This window comes from Lutzomyia longipalpis, chromosome 3 (genome assembly GCF_024334085.1).
Source record: "Lutzomyia longipalpis isolate SR_M1_2022 chromosome 3, ASM2433408v1".
NCBI lineage: Eukaryota > Metazoa > Arthropoda > Insecta > Diptera > Psychodidae > Lutzomyia > Lutzomyia longipalpis.
The window spans coordinates 244,624-262,146 of record NC_074709.1 but is presented as its reverse complement, the minus strand read 5'-3'; the positions used below and the strand labels follow the sequence as shown (position 1 = coordinate 262,146).

General features: G+C 31.9%; 1 protein-coding gene and 1 long non-coding RNA gene across 2 annotated transcripts in view; both read left to right on the top strand.

The window, feature by feature from the left end:
- The window catches only part of LOC129793114 (uncharacterized), a 52,876-nt gene that overhangs the window by 8,436 nt on the left and 26,917 nt on the right, over positions 1 to 17,523 (top strand). The gene's annotated exons all lie outside the window — the stretch shown is intronic.
- On the top strand, positions 16,554 to 17,366 carry LOC129793119 (uncharacterized). The gene is made up of 3 exons (XR_008750886.1): positions 16,554 to 16,710; positions 16,957 to 17,143; positions 17,216 to 17,366. It is a non-coding gene; the product is annotated as an uncharacterized LOC129793119 (long non-coding RNA).

Genomic DNA, 17,523 nt, shown 5'->3' with positions numbered 1-17,523 from the left:
TGTAGCATAAAAAAGAGAAACATCACAAGTTGATTGACCTACACACAGCACCGTATTAATGAGTTTTAAAAGTTACTCAATACAATAAGCGGAATCAATCACGTCTCTATAACAATTTCACATCTTTTGCAAATTAATCGCATGAAACCCACCATTTTTGTGGTAACAAAATCTCCTCTCAAGTCTTCCAAAAGAAGTGAATGCAAAATCCCGTCGATGATCTCTTCATGTGTGATTGTTGCATTGCAATAGAGCCCGCGGGAGAATATAAAAAAATATATAAATGTCTTCTTTTTTTCTGCAAAAAAGTGGGTGCGATCATGAATCGTCTCCTTTGAGCACACTTCTTTTGTACATGCGAAAGAAAAAAAGCAACTTTAATACCTTCAAACGCGCGATCCACACAATTTTTCTGCCTAATTAAGTCATTCAATTTTATTGCAACAACAACACTGCAAAATCCTCACCTGTGCATTGCGAGTCAATGAAACTTTAACACTCTGCTTTACCATCACATCAGTCTTTTCCACGAATTTGTTGCACATACAGTATAAGAAAAAAATAATAATAATAATTCTTCAATGAGGAGGTAGTTGTACGATGTTAGAGCAAAACTGTGTGGTTGTTATATTTCTTTTGCTTGCTGCTGATTTAATTGAAAGTCAGCAGCACAAGCTAACGACTAAAATTCCTACCATATCGTGCATTTTGGTTACATTATACAGTGGAGGCTTTGCAGTGGAGTTTAAGTTTTTATTTTCTTTCAAATTAATCATTTATTTGGGAGACCTCAAGTTAGTCTTTTACCTTCAAATAATTTAGTTAAATTGAATTCAAACAGAAATGCATTTATTTTGCTTCTTTATGAATTTTCGTTTAATTTCTTGAATGTGCTGACAGGTCATGAGCTCAAAATGAATGATGGACAAGAAAATTGAAGAGGAGAACCTTGCATTGAAATTAGATTCTCGTCGCAAGTAAATTCCAATCTCCCAAAATGATCTTTGCTCATTTTCACAACGCGATCTATACTATAACTTCTTGCACGTCGCGAGACAATACCGTGTTGGGGATTACTTTTTTGGGTTCGCGTGAAAGCCACACTCATACCATGGTGTGATTTCACAACGCATTTTGCTATTTAAACCCATTGGCATGGGGGAGACGCCATGTGATTTTGCACAATATTGTTGAATTGTTTGTCCACGCGAGTGTATTTGATCTAAACACCTAAAAGAGAAAAAATATTCATCTATGATTCTTCGATAGTCCTCGATTGTCTAGGAATTCAAGAAGTCCAAGAAAAAAAACTGAGAGATGCTTTAAGAAAAAAGTCCTCTGAAGGCAAAATAAAAATTGTTGTAAAAAAAAATTGAGAAAAAGTCGTTGGAGGCCAAACTTGAACGCGAGCTCAGTATGACTTTTAGACACAAAATATTCTGTCCTGTGACGCCATGTGGTGTCCAGCAGCTTTTAAATATAAATCTGTGTGTGAGAATGAAATCGAAAGTATAAGATCGTGTGTAGGCTTCTTTACGTCATCTCAGCGTCTCTCGATATTTTTTTTTACATCTTCATAAGTCCATATACCATCTGGCTGGTTATATTTTATCTCCTTTAGCAAGCTCTACAATCATTCAATTTTTTTTTGGTACACATATTTTAATCGACATTGTGATACAAATTGCCATTCTATATTTTATATTTTGTATAAACGCACTCTCATTATGTAATCTCTTTGTAATTTTTGCGCACCGCAAATTAAACTCCCGCCAAGAGTGCGGCAGGTTGATGAAGTTGAAAAAAAAAACGTCTCAATGGGAGCAAAAAAAAATGAGGTTCATTTCTTTATCGGTCATACTACATTGCATCACACCCTCTGTGGCCAAAAAAGAGTTGAGTAATATATCTCCAGTTATATATAATTTAAATTATGGGTTGACATATTGAATAATCATTCTTTGTAATTAAAAACAACCTGCGCGAGAATGTTGGGCACAGAAAAGCTGTATGTATGTATTTCTTAACATTTAACCTTTTTCAATTTTTACGAATTCTGAGAAGTCGCGCGTATTTGAAGCAGGTTTTCTTTTTGACAAAAATTTTATATGTGCCAGGATGGCCCCATTAAAAGCTCCCAACCGGAATTTCTTCCTCCAATTTTTTTTCTTTAGCATAAATCCATATATTTCACCTAAATGGCGCATTTGGAAATATAATATAGAGGTACCTATTTTGGGGTCTCTTTGTGGAAGATTCCATCCATAAAATGCACATAAAACAATTTATTGATGGAAAGCATGTGAAATTTATGTTGGTTATATTGTGCACTGGAGGTGTGCTCTATTAATTACAAAATAACTTGGAAAAATTTTAAAGCCAAAAAAAAATTTAAGTTGTAATTAAACTAATTGAAATTTTAAATTAAAATTAAAACCTATGTGTTCTGAATTATGAGTAAAAATTGCACAATCACATCCATTAGTCAGTTTGTTTATTTATCTGGCAGATTTTGGCATTAAAATGTGAATGAATTCAATTAATATTCTTTCCCAAAAAAAAAGCCTGATTTTCTCACTCTCGAAATCATCACTCAATTAAGGAAAAGTCTTAATTAAAATGTTAATTTATTGAACGATGTAAACACAAAAAAAATTCAACACAGAAAAAGACGTTCATCCAACCTCCGCGCGACAACTTTTGGGCAAACCTAATTTTTTCTTCCCAAATGTTCAATGAAAAAGTCAATTGAGTTTGGATGTCAGAAGCTCGTGCCATAAGACAAAAGGCCATTAATGTATAAAAATTGGTAAATATGTGAATTAGAGAATAATTCACAGACAAGAGATGTTTGCATATGAAGGGGAAAAAAAGGCATACAGTGGTGGCCGTGGGAATTTTTTTTCTCATATACAGCCAGTATTGCATGATGGCAAAAGAGGGAAAAGCTAATTGGGACAGTTTGATCCCGCGCGTTAGAAACTTTGCGAGTCAACAATGCTAACAAATGGATTTATTGTCTTAACATGAGAGGTTTGCGAGAAAAAAAAAACATTGTACATAACTTGAGTGAAATTTCTTCTTTTTTTTTCTTATTCAATATAATTAGAGAAATTATCGCAAATTAGAATAATTTGCACAAGTATTTTGAAAATGAGAGACATAAAGTCGCATATATGTTTTTTTCTTCTCAACCACCACATTTAATTGTTGATTAATTGTTTGAGAGTTTTTCACTTTTCTTCACCTTTTATGTGAAAGAAATTACAATCTTTAATGCTTTCAATTGAATGTCTTATACTATCAGGGATTTTTTTTAAATTCATTTAGCATCTTGCTCACAAATCAATTTCATGGTAATTTAGCGGGCTGTTGAGTAACTTTTATGGCGCACGATCTTCAGCAACAGATAAAGTGTGGTACGTGGGTGGGATGCTTCATGTACATATGCGACCTTGACCCTTAGCTATATGTTAATTTAATTCCTGCCTGACATTTATTTTTTGTTGATGTATTTTTTCGAGTACTTCCGCCCACTTTTGCACGAATCCCTCTTCAATCGAAAAAAAATCTTGTCTCACCATTAATCGTGCGTGCAAAAGAGATCTCCAGCTGTGCGTAGGTCTCAGCATGATGGCACACGATTTTGTGGTCTCTTCTCCCTTTCTTGTATTTTGATGTGTTAATTAAAAGGTAAAAATTTTGGATGTATATTAATGAGAAAAAAAACAGTGGCAAATTGAACAAGCACGATATGAAGGTGAATGGATTCCCTTCCAAAGTCACTCACATTTATTTATTTTTTATTATAGTAAATGGAATGTAATGAACCAACAAATACATACACGTATACAGACTAACTAATCGAGCTTGGCGCACCTCGTAATTTCACTCAATAACCACCACAAGATCGCTAATCAGACTCCATGAACAATGTTGCAATTAAGAAATATTTCTGCACTCCTCCTTGTGAGTTTTTTTCCTAAAGACCACACTTAACTGACAAATTAATGAGATTCGTTTTTATTGCAATGAGATGAAAAATCTTTTTTTTTTTTCAAGCAAGATTAATCACAGTAAAAGCTTTAAAATAAAATAAAATTTTCAGAAACTTTTTTTTTAAGAGTAAAGAATTATTAAAATTAAATTCATTTCTTCCTCATTCTTTCATTTTTTTATTTAAGAATGCAAAGATTTAATCGGCTCGTGGGACAAAAGAATTCATACTCGATTTTATCAAAACGGAAGGCGACGACAGAAACCTTGACACCTAAGTTAATGTTTCGCGGAAGGTGATTAAAAAAGGTTCTCATGTAAATTTATAGATTAAAGATCAACAGAGATCTACCAAAGATCACATAAAACAATCATGAGATGATTGAAAAAACATTTTAAATAAATTTTCATTGTAATGTTCATGATTTTTATCGGAAAAATAGACGAAGAAAAATAATGGCTTCAATTAGTTTTAGTCAATAGGGGAGAATGGTGTAATTTTTTGCATTTAATCATCAAATCGCCAGTTTCCTACTTTAGGGACACTTATTGAGCAATTTCAAATGACAAGGAATGCAATGCCAAAGACAAGAATTCCACAAAAGAATTTTCCACGTGATTTAGCCAGATAATAATAATTTTGAAATTGAACCCTAAATCACGATTTTCATGAGATAGAATTATTAAATAAAAATAAATATATTTTCCGTGATTCATCGATCGTGATCTTAAGGCATGCAATCCCCAAATTTTATCCTTGATTGAAAAATTCTCTATATTACCTATGCCTCTCTCTCTCTATGCTTCCTCATAAATAATTAATATAACTTTAGCTTTATAACAAAAAATTCCAATATGATTCCTACCTCAATATATTTCGCATTATTGAGTGGAATGAACTTTTTAGTTTTTAATGAGATTTTTCTATATAAATCTGAAAGTTGCATTATGCAACCACCAACTATACACAGTTAGGAATTTAATTAATAAGTATACACTGAGAGTTTGAAGGTGGTGCCCAAAGCTATATGATTGAATAAATTTCATATTTCCTCAATGAAATAAATAATTTCTTATAGCATCCTGAAATGATTACCTATATTTTGTTAGCATCAAATTGAACTTTTTGCACTTCTTTGGCGCAAAAGCTTTCAATTTTGAAATAAGTATTTTATTGCTTAAGCTGCATTTTATTGGAAAAAATATTGGCGTTCGATTGGTGAATAGGAAGGCGGGGGGAGGGGGGGATCTATTTTGGTATTCTGTCCTCATAAATAATTGCAATATATTGTTGCAACTCTTTGGTGATCACATGAAGAGCTTGTGTCTTGTGAGAGAACCACGTCGCGCGGGGGCACTTTCACAATTATTGTATACCAATGAAAAATTATACCCACAGTAACGAAAGATAGTTTCACAATATTGTTTGCTTTATTTTTTTTTGCATTTTTTGTCTAAAAAAGAGGTGACGTCCTTTCTAAAATGACATGCAATTTGCAATGAAGAAAAAAAAGAAAGCAAAAAAAAAAGAATTAGAAAAGTAATTTCTTTGAGAAACTTTCTTTCACTGTGTCATTTAAGAATTTTTCCATCGCATTTTCTTGTCACTAAAACTGTTGGTTTTGTCACAAATGTTAACAGAATGAATGCATTTTGTGTGATGGAGTTTTGTTGTGAACATATATGCAAATGGCAAATGGCATAAATAAGGTGCTTTTTTTTTCGGTTCAGAGGGAATTGCTCGAGAGCTGTGAGAGATGGGAGGAAAATTGCAATGAAATACAACCACCGCGTATATATATGATGGTGTGAGTTGAAAAGTGAAAGGCCAGAGCGACCACACCGTCAGCGCCTGATCGTAACAATTCACCTCGAAATTCAACCATATGACGACCAAGCGTCTGTGAGTGATATGTCTCCCTTAAATGGGACCACCATCGAATTAGCAATGCTCTTTCTCAAGTCACCTCCCCACCACCATTCATCGTGCAAGATCACCATCTCTTCCGGAAGCCGTGTGCCACACGGCATGTTGTGCCCCCACAGAGCTCATTCAAGTCAATTTTTTTTAAATACAATAATATATAAAAAAGATAATCTGCCATTGTTGGAGCCCCTGATTTGGGGGGCTGAGTCAAGGACACGAAGCTCGATAGAGATTTAAAATTGAGATATAAATCTGAAGCTCAAATCACGAACTAATCACGCCCAATATTGTTTGGCTTGCCTCTATATTATTAATTTATTGCTCACTTATTCTATTCATTGTGCACGATTATCCAGTACGCCCCTGTCTCCCCTATTTTCCAGCCACTACCACCACCAAAAGTTGTGCAATTTGAGAGATGTCTTCGCGCCATAAAAATTCCTGCAGCAGTCGAACAAATCAGACCATCTCGACCGCATTGCAGTGAAATTTTTTTTAAGCAATTTCAAATTTCTTTGGTATTTTCCACATACACACGAGACTCAAAACATCGTGTGGTATATTGCAGAAAAAGACGTGGTGGGGAATTTCGCAAACTATCAGTTGAAATGGTATTCATACCACAATGGCAATTTTGTCAGGGAATTTACACCTTTGGAAAAATTTATAATGAAGCATCTCTCAATATTTTTTTCTTCTTCTTCTCTTAATAATGTTGCGACATTTCCATCCAATGTACTCACAGTCTTTCATATAAAATTTACAAGATGCAATAATTGGCTCTTTTGACCTTCTAGCCAAGAAGCCAAGAAATCATTCTCATGCCTGATAATTCTTCTATAAGACGAACGACAATTTATGCGCTGGCCCCCGTGACATTCACATTTGTATTGAATATTAATGAATTTTGTGGGCAATTAAATGTTGAGAGATTTTTTTTCAATTCAAAAAAGTTTCAAATTTATTGGAAACAAAAATTTTGTGGATCTACGTTTGTTGTGAGAGACTTTTTAAAGGGTCTATACTGATAACTTTAAATTAATTTTTTTTAGAGAATTCGGTTAAATTTTTGTTGGAGAATTCTTATTTTCTCTTTATTTCCAGAAGATCTTTTATCTATACAAAAAGCAATCACAGGAAAATCAATTTTCAATAGGAGTTTTAGATCACAAAAGGTCTTTAAATTAAATGTATAAAACCTACAAATTAATTCCGCTGCTTTAAAATATTTCATAAAAAAATCATTGCAACGCAACATTTCTCTTTCCGAAATATTAAAAAAAAATCTTTATTTTATTATTATTCTTAAAAAATTACAGATTTTTCCTAAAACTTATTTTTAAAATAAAATTTTTAACTTTTTCCTGAAAGATGATCATATACATATTTCAAAGTTTTTTTTTTAAGGAAAAATGTTCTGTGAGAATTATTTAAAATCTAGAATTGATCTCAATGAACTTTAAGAACTTCCTTTATTTTTTGCGCATAAACCTTTTATTTAAATGTTTTTTCTCTCAATGAACGGTACGCGAATAACATAAACAGAGATTGGGAAACATTTGTTAAAGTGTCGAAGGTAATTCACGATGAGCCACGGCACAGAGGTGAGAGTTTTGGGGTATACACAAAATATTTTCGTGGTCATGTTGGAGTCAAACAAATCAGGCCTGATGATGAATAATTAAAGAGGCATCACATCATATATTTTATGAAGCTGATATCCGGTGTTTGATCATCCAGCCATATGCTTATTTCCATCGATATGCAAATTTAACGTTTTTTTTTCACATTAACCCTTTTGCAACAAACGAGGGTTCTTTGCTAAGTTATTGTTTATTTTTTTTTAACATTTCTAATAAAAATTGGATTACTTTTTAGTCGCTAATCTCAATGATGCAAGATTCCTTTTTTTAACTTAAAGATTCATTCAAAATTTAAATTCGAAACTATTTAAAGGGCATGAATGGGTTAAACCCCAACCATTCTTTTCCCCACGGAACATTATTGATTGCTGATGTGAAACTAATTCAAATTTATCGACTGACTGTTAAATGTGCAACCAAAGAAACTGGTTTTTTCCTTTTTTTCCACACTTATTTTGCACCTTTTTCTCCACCTTCGATGTCGATGTTTTTATCTCTTGAGCTTTTTTTTTTAAATATTGAAAATCCATCTGTGGGTAGAAGCAGAAAGAAAAAAAAAGAGACGCAATGGAAAGCAAAAGTGTTTTCCTACATGTCTGTCAATGATGTATTTTAGTGGAGAAGATTACCTGTTGATGTGCATTGATTGGATTTTTTGTAGTGTGTTAATAACACAATATAAAATATTTATTAGTTTTTCATTGTATGCAGAAGAAATCTTTAAGGTTTCTTAACTTTTTTTGTGTTTGTACTGTTGTCGCTGCAAGGAAAGGGAGAGAGTTTTTGAACGCAGCAAAGAAAAATCATGAGGAGGTGAAGTGAAATCACGCACTTCATTTAAAATGTTCCTCACGCATTACACCCGAAAAAAAAGAAAGATTGCTTTGAGGGGGGCCAATTGCTCAAAATAAAACGAAAAAAATTTACAGCAAGAAAGTCTTGGGAAGTTTTAGGAAATTTTGCAAATGAAAAAAAAAGAAACAATAAACGTGCGGCATAAATATTAAATAAATCATAACTTAAACCACAATTTGAGCATTTTCTTATAGGAATGTATAATAAGGAAAGTTTGACACACTAACCTCGAAATGTGCAATATCAATGTAATTTTATTGTGTGATCATTGAGATTGATTGAACAGTTTAATTAGTTAAATGTCAAATGAGCAATATTTTACCGAGCAGATCGTTTTATTTATTTTTATCTTTCTTCAATTTGTACCCTCAAGCTTTAAAGCTCACAGAAAAACATGATGGCTATAGCCGTCATAAAGCCTTAAATTGCTCATCCACAAGAAAACTTTCTTTTCATAGCCAACACACAATGTGAGGTGTTAAACAACCATATTTCTTTTGTCCAGTACTTTTCCTACACTTTCCTCACACATGATTTGCCGAAAAAAAAACCTTGCAACTACATTTTTCTTGTATTTTTGTATCAAATTAAATGAAATATAAAAAAAAACTTCACCGAGAAAGCAAAATGAATCGCAACACAATGTCAATAGAGTTCATTCACGCCAATTGTATGAAGTTTTTTTTTTAATTAAATGTTTAAAGTTTTCTGCCTCCTCTTCTCGCACCATTCCACAATATCTCATCATTCGTGGTACATTAGTAACAATATGATTAGCCTATTTGCACGTTTAGACGGTCGCGAGTCTCACGACAGAACTTATTACAGATACCTTCTGAATGTGAGTTAGCAAATTATTCTATTTTGCTCTTTTTCTTTTTAATTTTGTAAATAAGTAGGGGGTGGACCACACCCATTTATAAGCAAGGATAGCAAGCTTTTTTTGCACGATATGCTTTGCTGCAGAAATGTGAATTGTTCAATGATCTTGAGTTAAAAATTTATTATAGTAAGAAATTGATCATCTCAACCATGTAATCTAAGATTTTTCTTCTCAAGAATAATTGAGAACTTTTTTGAGCTTTTTATGAATAAAAATTTTCATAGAATTTTCTTTTGAGAATTTTATATCATTGCAGTGATGTACGTAATTATTAATTAGATGGAGTAGAAAAAAGATTTTTGTTCATATTTCGAAAACTGTGGGGAGAATAGAACAATTCTCGTTTAAAAGACTTGTATAAATAACGACTTTATACTATTTTTTTCTGGAGATTTTAAGTATGTAAATTTTTAATTTAATTTCCTTAAAAAAATACCCACAAAATGCTGCATTATGAAGATTGCAAGAAATGATTGCGATAAATGTGGTGTAACATTGTTAAAATTTACAACTTGTGCATTTTGCCTGAGCACAGAATGGCATTAATTAAAGTTCATCGTGTGATGTGCGAGCAGTACGCGGGGAACCTGTCGAATAGGTTAAAGTTGAGACATACAGCGACACAACGCAAAATCTTAATTGATACTAAACTGTTGGCAAAAGCATGCAAAGAGCTTTTTTTTTCTTTGAAATGTGAAATGCGCGTCTCGAAGAAATTCTCATAATGCAGTGACTGTTGTGGCAGAGCTATCGCGTAATTTTTCCGCGCAATATGCTCATAATTCGAATTTATCGTGAAAATTCATCTTATTGCAAGATACAAAACTCCAATGTACATGTAGGTATGGATTTCTTGCCTCGTGATTTTTCTTTCGCTGCAAGACTTCTTTTTTTCTCTCTCTCTCTCATTTTACTCCACCTGCCGCGAAAGATCTCGTGGGAGAATTTCTAGTAAAAAGAGAAGATTGTTGATTAAAAAAGCAAAAATTTTTGTTGCAATAGAAAGTTGATTTTCCACAAAAAAATTTTTCTTCACACAATACAAGAACATGAAAATTTCTTGTTTTTGGGTAGATGGATGAGATCAATTCCTTATTTGGGATCCACTAAAATTCATAAAACTTTTGCGGAAAATGTTGGACATAATAATCATCGCACCGAAAGTGAGAGGTTGTGTTGTTTATTTGGAATTGAGAGAGGAAGAAATTTACGATTTTCAATGTCGTGATATGTCATCTTGTACGTATTTTATCTTACGGCACTCTTTCCTCATTCTTGATTACATTGCGTATGCCAGACGTACACTCTTAAAAAAAAATTGGTCAAATTGACCAAATCAATCTGTCATATGGCATTTTAGCCAAATTATTTCAGTTTTTATAACCGATTTATTAGGTTATATTGACTGAAGTTGAACAATGAAAGAAAGAAAGACCAATGTAAATGGTTAAAATGACTGAACCATTTAGTAAAAATGACTGAAGTCATTCGGTCACAAAACAGCGAAAGTCAAAAGAACAGAAGTTGTTTGGTTAAAATAACAGAATGAAATAGTCAAGAAAGTTGAAGTTATTCAGTGAATTAATATTATAGGCAAATTGGAACAGCTAATTTAGCAAAAGTTAATCAGTTACCATAACAGAAGTCATTTAGTGTCAGGAAAAAATGCGAATTTAAATCGTCAAAAAAGTTGAAGTTATTCAGTGAATTAATGCTATAAACAAATTGAAACAGCTAATTTAACAAAAGAGTAATCAGTTACAATAACAGAAGTTATTTAGTGTCAGGAAAAAATGCTAATTTAAATCGTCAAAAAAGCTGAAGTTAATCAGTGAATTAATATTATAGGCAAAATGGAACAGCTAATTTAGCAGAAGTTAATCAGTTACAATAGCAGAAGTTATTCGGTTTCATGAAAAATAACCAATTCAAATTTTTAAAAAGGCTGAAGCTATTTGGTTATCGAATACTGTACCAAACTAAAACAGCTAATTTAGCAGAAGTTAATCAGTTACAATAGCAGAAGTTATTCGGTTTCATGAAAAATAACCAATTCAAATTTTTAAAAAGGCTGAAGCTATTTGGTTATCGAATACTGTACCAAACTCAAACAGCCAATTTAGCAGAAGTTATTTGGTTTCATGAAAAATAACCAATTCAAATTTTTTAAAAAAGCTGAAGCTATTTAGTTATCGGATACTGTACCAAACTGGACCAGCTAATTTAGCAGAAGTTAATCAGTTACAATAGCAGAAGTTATTCGGTTTCATGAAAAATAACCAATTCAATTTTTTAAAAAAGCTGAAGCTATTTAGTTATCGGATACTGTACCAAACTGGACCAGCTAATTTAGCAGAAGTTAATCAGTTACAATAGCAGAAGTTATTCGGTTTCATGAAAAATAACCAATTCAATTTTTTAAAAAAGCTGAAGCTATTTAGTTATCGGATACTGTACCAAACTGAAACAGCTAATTTAGCAGAAGTTAATCAATTACAATAGCAGAAGTTATTCGGTTTCATGAAAAATAACCAATTCAAATTTTTTAAAAAAGCTGAAGCTATTTGGTTATCGGATACTGTACCAAACTGGACCAGCTAATTTAGCAGAAGTTAATCAGTTACAATAGCAGAAGTTATTCGGTTTTATGAAAAATAACCAATTCAATTTTTTAAAAAAGCTGAAGCTATTTAGTTATCGGATACTGTACCAAACTGAAACAGCTAATTTAGCAGAAGTTAATCAATTACAATAGCAGAAGTTATTCGGTTTCATGAAAAATAACCAATTCAATTTTTTAAAAAAGCTGAAGCTATTTAGTTATCGGATACTGTACCAAACTGAAACAGCTAATTTAGCAGAAGTTAATCAGTTACAATAGCAGAAGTTATTCGGTTTCATGAAAAATAACCAATTCAATTTTTTTAAAAAAGCTGAAGCTATTTGGTTATCGGATACTGTACCAAACTGGAATAGCCAATTTAGCAGAAGTTAATCAGTTACAATAGCAGAAGTTGTTCGGTTTCATGAAAAATAACCAATTCAATTTTTTTAAAAAAGCTGAAGCTATTTGGTTATCGGATACTGTACCAAACTGGAACAGCTAATTTAGCAGAAGTTAATCAATTACAATAGCAGAAGTTATTCGGTTTCATGAAAAATAACCAATTCAAATTTTTTAAAAAAGCTGAAGCTATTTGGTTAACCATTTACAATAGCAGAAGTTATTCGATTTCATGAAAAATAACCAATTCAAAATTTTTAAAAAAGCTGAAGCTAGTTAGTTATCGGATATTGCAGTAAACTGAAACAGCTAATTTAGCAGAAGTTAATCAATTACAATAACAGAAGCTATTCAGTTTCATAAAAAAAGCTAATTTTATTAGTCATAAGAGAAAAAATTATTCAGTGAGTAAAAAGTGATGAAGATTCAAAATGGTCAGAAGAACAGAAATGATCCAATGACAACATAATTCTGCGATATCTTTTCATATGTTCTCATTTTTTTTTACTGTCGTAGTTTGTCAACCAACTGAACGGTTTAAAATATCCTAAAATGTCACAAATTATTTAGTGACACAGTAATAATGCATATTAAAAAAAAACACAGGAGTTAATTGGTTAAAATAACAAAAATTATTCAAAAAATAATAATAAAGCAGAATAAAATTGTTAAAAAAGGAATTTGAAATTGTCAAAAACACAGAAATTATTCAGTCAAAGTTAATAAAGTAACCCATGTAACTGAAGTTATTTGGTCAAAAGAACAAAAGTCGTTTGGTTAAAAGACAATAAAAGCTGAATAGAATTATTAAAAAGGCCAAAAAAAATTGTCAAAAATACAGAAATTCTTTGGTCAAAAGTCGTAAAGCAACTCAAGTAACAGAATTTATTTGGTTGAAAAAACAAAGTCATTTGGTTAAAAGACAATAAAAGCTGAATAAAATTATTAAAAAGGCCAAAAAAAATTGTCAAAAATACCGAAATTCTTTGGTCAAAAGTCGTAAAGCAACACAAGTAACAGAATTTATTTGGTTGAAAAAACAAAGTCATTTGGTTAAAAGACAATAAAAGCTGAATAAAATTATTAAAAAGGCCAAAAAAAATTGTCAAAAATACAGAAATTCTTCGGTCAAAGGTCATGAAGCAACTCAAGTAACAGAATTTATTTGGTCGAAATAACAAAGTCATTTGGTTAAAAGACAATAAAAGCTGAATAAAATTATTAAAAAGGCCAAAAAAAATTGTCAAAAATACAGAAATTCTTTGGTCAAAAGTCGTAAAGCAACTCAAGTAACAGAATTTATTTGGTCGAAATAACAAAGTCATTTGGTTAAAAGACAATAAAAGCTGAATAAAATTATTAAAAAGGCCAAAAAAAATTGTCAAAAATACAGAAATTCTTTGGTCAAAGTTAATAAAGTTACCCATGTAACTGAAGTTATTTGGTCAAAAGAACAAAAGTCATTTGGTTTAAAGACAACAAAGCTGAATCAAATTATTAAAAAAGCAATTTAAAATTGTCAGAAACACAAGTTACTCTGTCAAAGTTAGTAAAGTATCCCAAGTTATTTTGGCAAATGAGCTTTTATTATTTTGACTGCCTAATTTTGATATATTTACTAATTAACATCAGTATTTAATATATTAAATTATTAACAAAATGACAGAAATGATTCTGTTATTGGTTAATGAGTTATTATAGCTGAAGTAAAAAGGTTAAATACTTTGGTGTGTTCTGGAAAATTCCATTCCTCAACCGAAGCATTCAGTTAAAGCAGATTGACGGAAGTTTTTGACAGCGTTCTGTTTTCTCCTGATTTCTTTGTAATTATGGAGTGAAAAACTGTGAAAAAATAGTGTAAAAGTAATGAAAATCCTTCATGAGTGATTATTTAAGAGTTTTCAAGTGCTATTGTAATGAAATTAGCAAGTTTTAGCACTAAAATTGAGATATTGCGTTGTGAGTGAAAAAAAAAACGAAGCCATTTTGTTTTCCTTTGTGAGTACGTTGACTGAAATGATTGGTTAAATCCGAATGGGTGAGTGGTACAAATATATTATATATAATCGTTTTTCTACAAATCAAACAAGTTTTGACATGTCATTCAGTCACTGAGCATTTCTTTTATTTGAATTAATTAATTCTGTTATAATATTATATAAATGAAAAACTTTTCCTTTTCTGATCAATTATATTTTCTTTTTTGACTATTTGATTCGGTTTTTTGTCTTTTATCCAAACAACTTTTGTTATTTTAACCAAATAACTTCAGTTACTTGGGCTACCTTATTAACTTTGACTGGAAAATTTTTGTGTTTTTTACAATTTCAAATTGCTTTTTTAATAATTTTATTCAGCTTTATTGTCTTTTATCCAAACAACTTTTGTTATTTTAACCAAATAACTTCAGTTACTTGGGCTACCTTATTAACTTTGACTGGAAAATTTTTGTGTTTTTGACAATTTCAAATTGCTTTTTTAATAATTTTATTCAGCTTTATTATCTTTTGTCTACCAAATTGTTTTCCGAATGCTATTTTATATTTTCCTTTTTTCACTTCTTTAACTTGCAATCATCGTTAATAGAGATATGTTAGTTTGGTTAATGATATGTTTAGCTGAAGTACAAAGGTTAAATACTTTGGCGTGTTCTGGAAAATTCCATTCCTCAACCGAAGCATTCAGTTAAAGCAGATTGATGGAAGTTTTTGACAGCGTTCTGTTTTCTCCTGATTTCTTTGTAATTATGGAGTGAAAAACTGTGAAAAAATAGTGTAAAAGTAATGAAAATCCTTCATGAGTGATTATTTAAGAGTTTTCAAGTGCTATTGTAATGAAATTAGCAAGTTTTAGCACTAAAATTGAGATATTGCGTTGTGAGTGAAAAAAACGAAGCCATTTTGTTTTCCTTTGTGAGTACGTTGACTGAAATGATTGGTTAAATCCGAATGGGTGAGTGGTGCAAATATATTATATATATATTCGTTTTTCTACAAATCAAACAAGTTTTGACATGTCATTCAGTCACTGAGCATTTCTTTTATTTGAATTAATTAATTCTTTTATAATATTATATAAATGAAAAACTTTTCCTTTTCTGATCAATTATATTTTCTTTTTTGACTATTTGATTCGGCTTTTTTATCTTTTAACCAAACAACTTTTGTTATTTTAACCAAATAACTTCAGTTACTTGGGCTACCTTATTAACTTTGACTGGAAAATTTTTGTGTTTTTTACAATTTCAAATTGCTTTTTTAATAATTTTATTCAGCTTTATTGTCTTTTAACCAAACAACTTTTGTTATTTTAACCAAATAACTTCAGTTACTTGGGCTACCTTATTAACTTTGACTGGAAAATTTTTGTGTTTTTTACAATTTCAAATTGCTTTTTTAATAATTTTATTCAGCTTTATTGTCTTTTAACCAAACAACTTTTGTTATTTTAACCAAATAACTTCAGTTACTTGGGCTACCTTATTAACTTTGACTGGAAAATTTCTGTGTTTTTGACAATTTCAAATTGCTTTTTTAATAATTTTATTCAGCTTTATTATCTTTTAATCAAAGGACTTTTGTTCTTTTGACCAAATAATTTCTGTTACTTGAGTTGCTTCATGAATTTTGACCGCAGAATTTCTATATTTTCGCTGTGTTTCTTTCAGACACAGCTTTTTGTGTACCGAGCAAAATCGAAAGTCGTCAGATCGGGCTCAAACTTGGGATGAGCACAAATTAGGGTCCCCACATTCCAAAAAACGTATGCGCCAAAAAAATTTTTTTCCGGCCGGCCGGCCGTCTGCAGTATAACACTAAATTGCGAGGGAACTGTGATAGATAGAGACTTGCGGCTAAACCTATAAACCAATACCTATAAACCGGTTTTGCCTATATCTCAGATATCTAAAAATCTGAAATTTTGATATGTTGTAGGGGACATCAAGCTCTCAACATACCCTACAACTCTCTAGAACATCCGAAGTTTCAAAAGTGACCGCTAGAGGGCCAAAAAACGAAAACAAAATTTTCGATGAGTTTTCGATGAATATCTCGAAAACGGCGACATATTGTTACGATTTTTGGGAGAAATAAAATTACCGGAAATAAACAAACGGTTATTATGAATTCAAATGAAACGAAACACGGCGAAATGCCGAAAGAGATTAAGATGAAGAAGAAGATAGGACCCATCAAAAATATGTTTCGAGGTCGGTCGGCACCCGTCACCGTATGGGATCGGGTCGTCGATTCCATCGGCATTAACATTCGATTTCGTAGACCGAAATCGGTCTCGATGTCGGCCGATCATGTCGGTGTCTTTTAAATAGGTCGATTTCGGCTTCGACGTCTGCCGATAACGTCGGTATGTCAATTTTTTGGTGCAAAAGTGAAAATATCAGGTAAGTTTTTCTATTTTTTCATAAAATAATTAATTTAGATACAGAATTAGTGATAAATGTAAAGAAAACTTTAGTTTAAATGCTAGATTATGTTCAGAACATGGGAGATTCTGAAAATCCGGCCAATAAATCTTCCAAATTTGCAATTTAACATTTGCCTTCTTTGGGGTCACTGTTTTTCAGAGTCTGTAACAATTTCATATAACTCTTGTTTTTAGGTAAATTTTATTGAATTTTTCTTGGCAGGATCTTGATCCTTGCCGTGTGTGATGGTTTTAGATTTATGGTGGAAACCTCGTGCTGCGAAATCATCGACCAGCACTGAGTGTTCTGGGCAGGAGGGGCACCCATGTGGTGAGGAAGTTGTTCTTGTGATCATTGGTTCCGGCCCCGGAGGCTGGCTGTTATTAAAGCTGCCCAGTTGGGGATGAGGGTAAGAAACACGTTAAGTTTGGTTTGTTTCCTTGATTCAGTAAGAACTGATGAATCATTCCCTTTTCCCTAGACCGCAATCATTGAGAAGAACGACACATGTGGCGGCACCTGCCTCAATGTGTGATGTATCCCATCGAAACCTCTCCTCAATAATACCCATGGACATTGCACAGCTCATCAAGAAGAGGTGCATCTCATTAAGGGAGCAGAAATCACCCCATTTCCCCGGTAAGTCCGCATTAATATTTCACGGCTGCCTTTACCCATTCCAAGCTATCTTATGAGAAAGGAGTTTACACGTTTCCTTTATGTAAAATTAAAATTAAATTAAATAGTAAATTTTGTCGATTTTTTTGCACACGGATGGGTCGAAAGGTC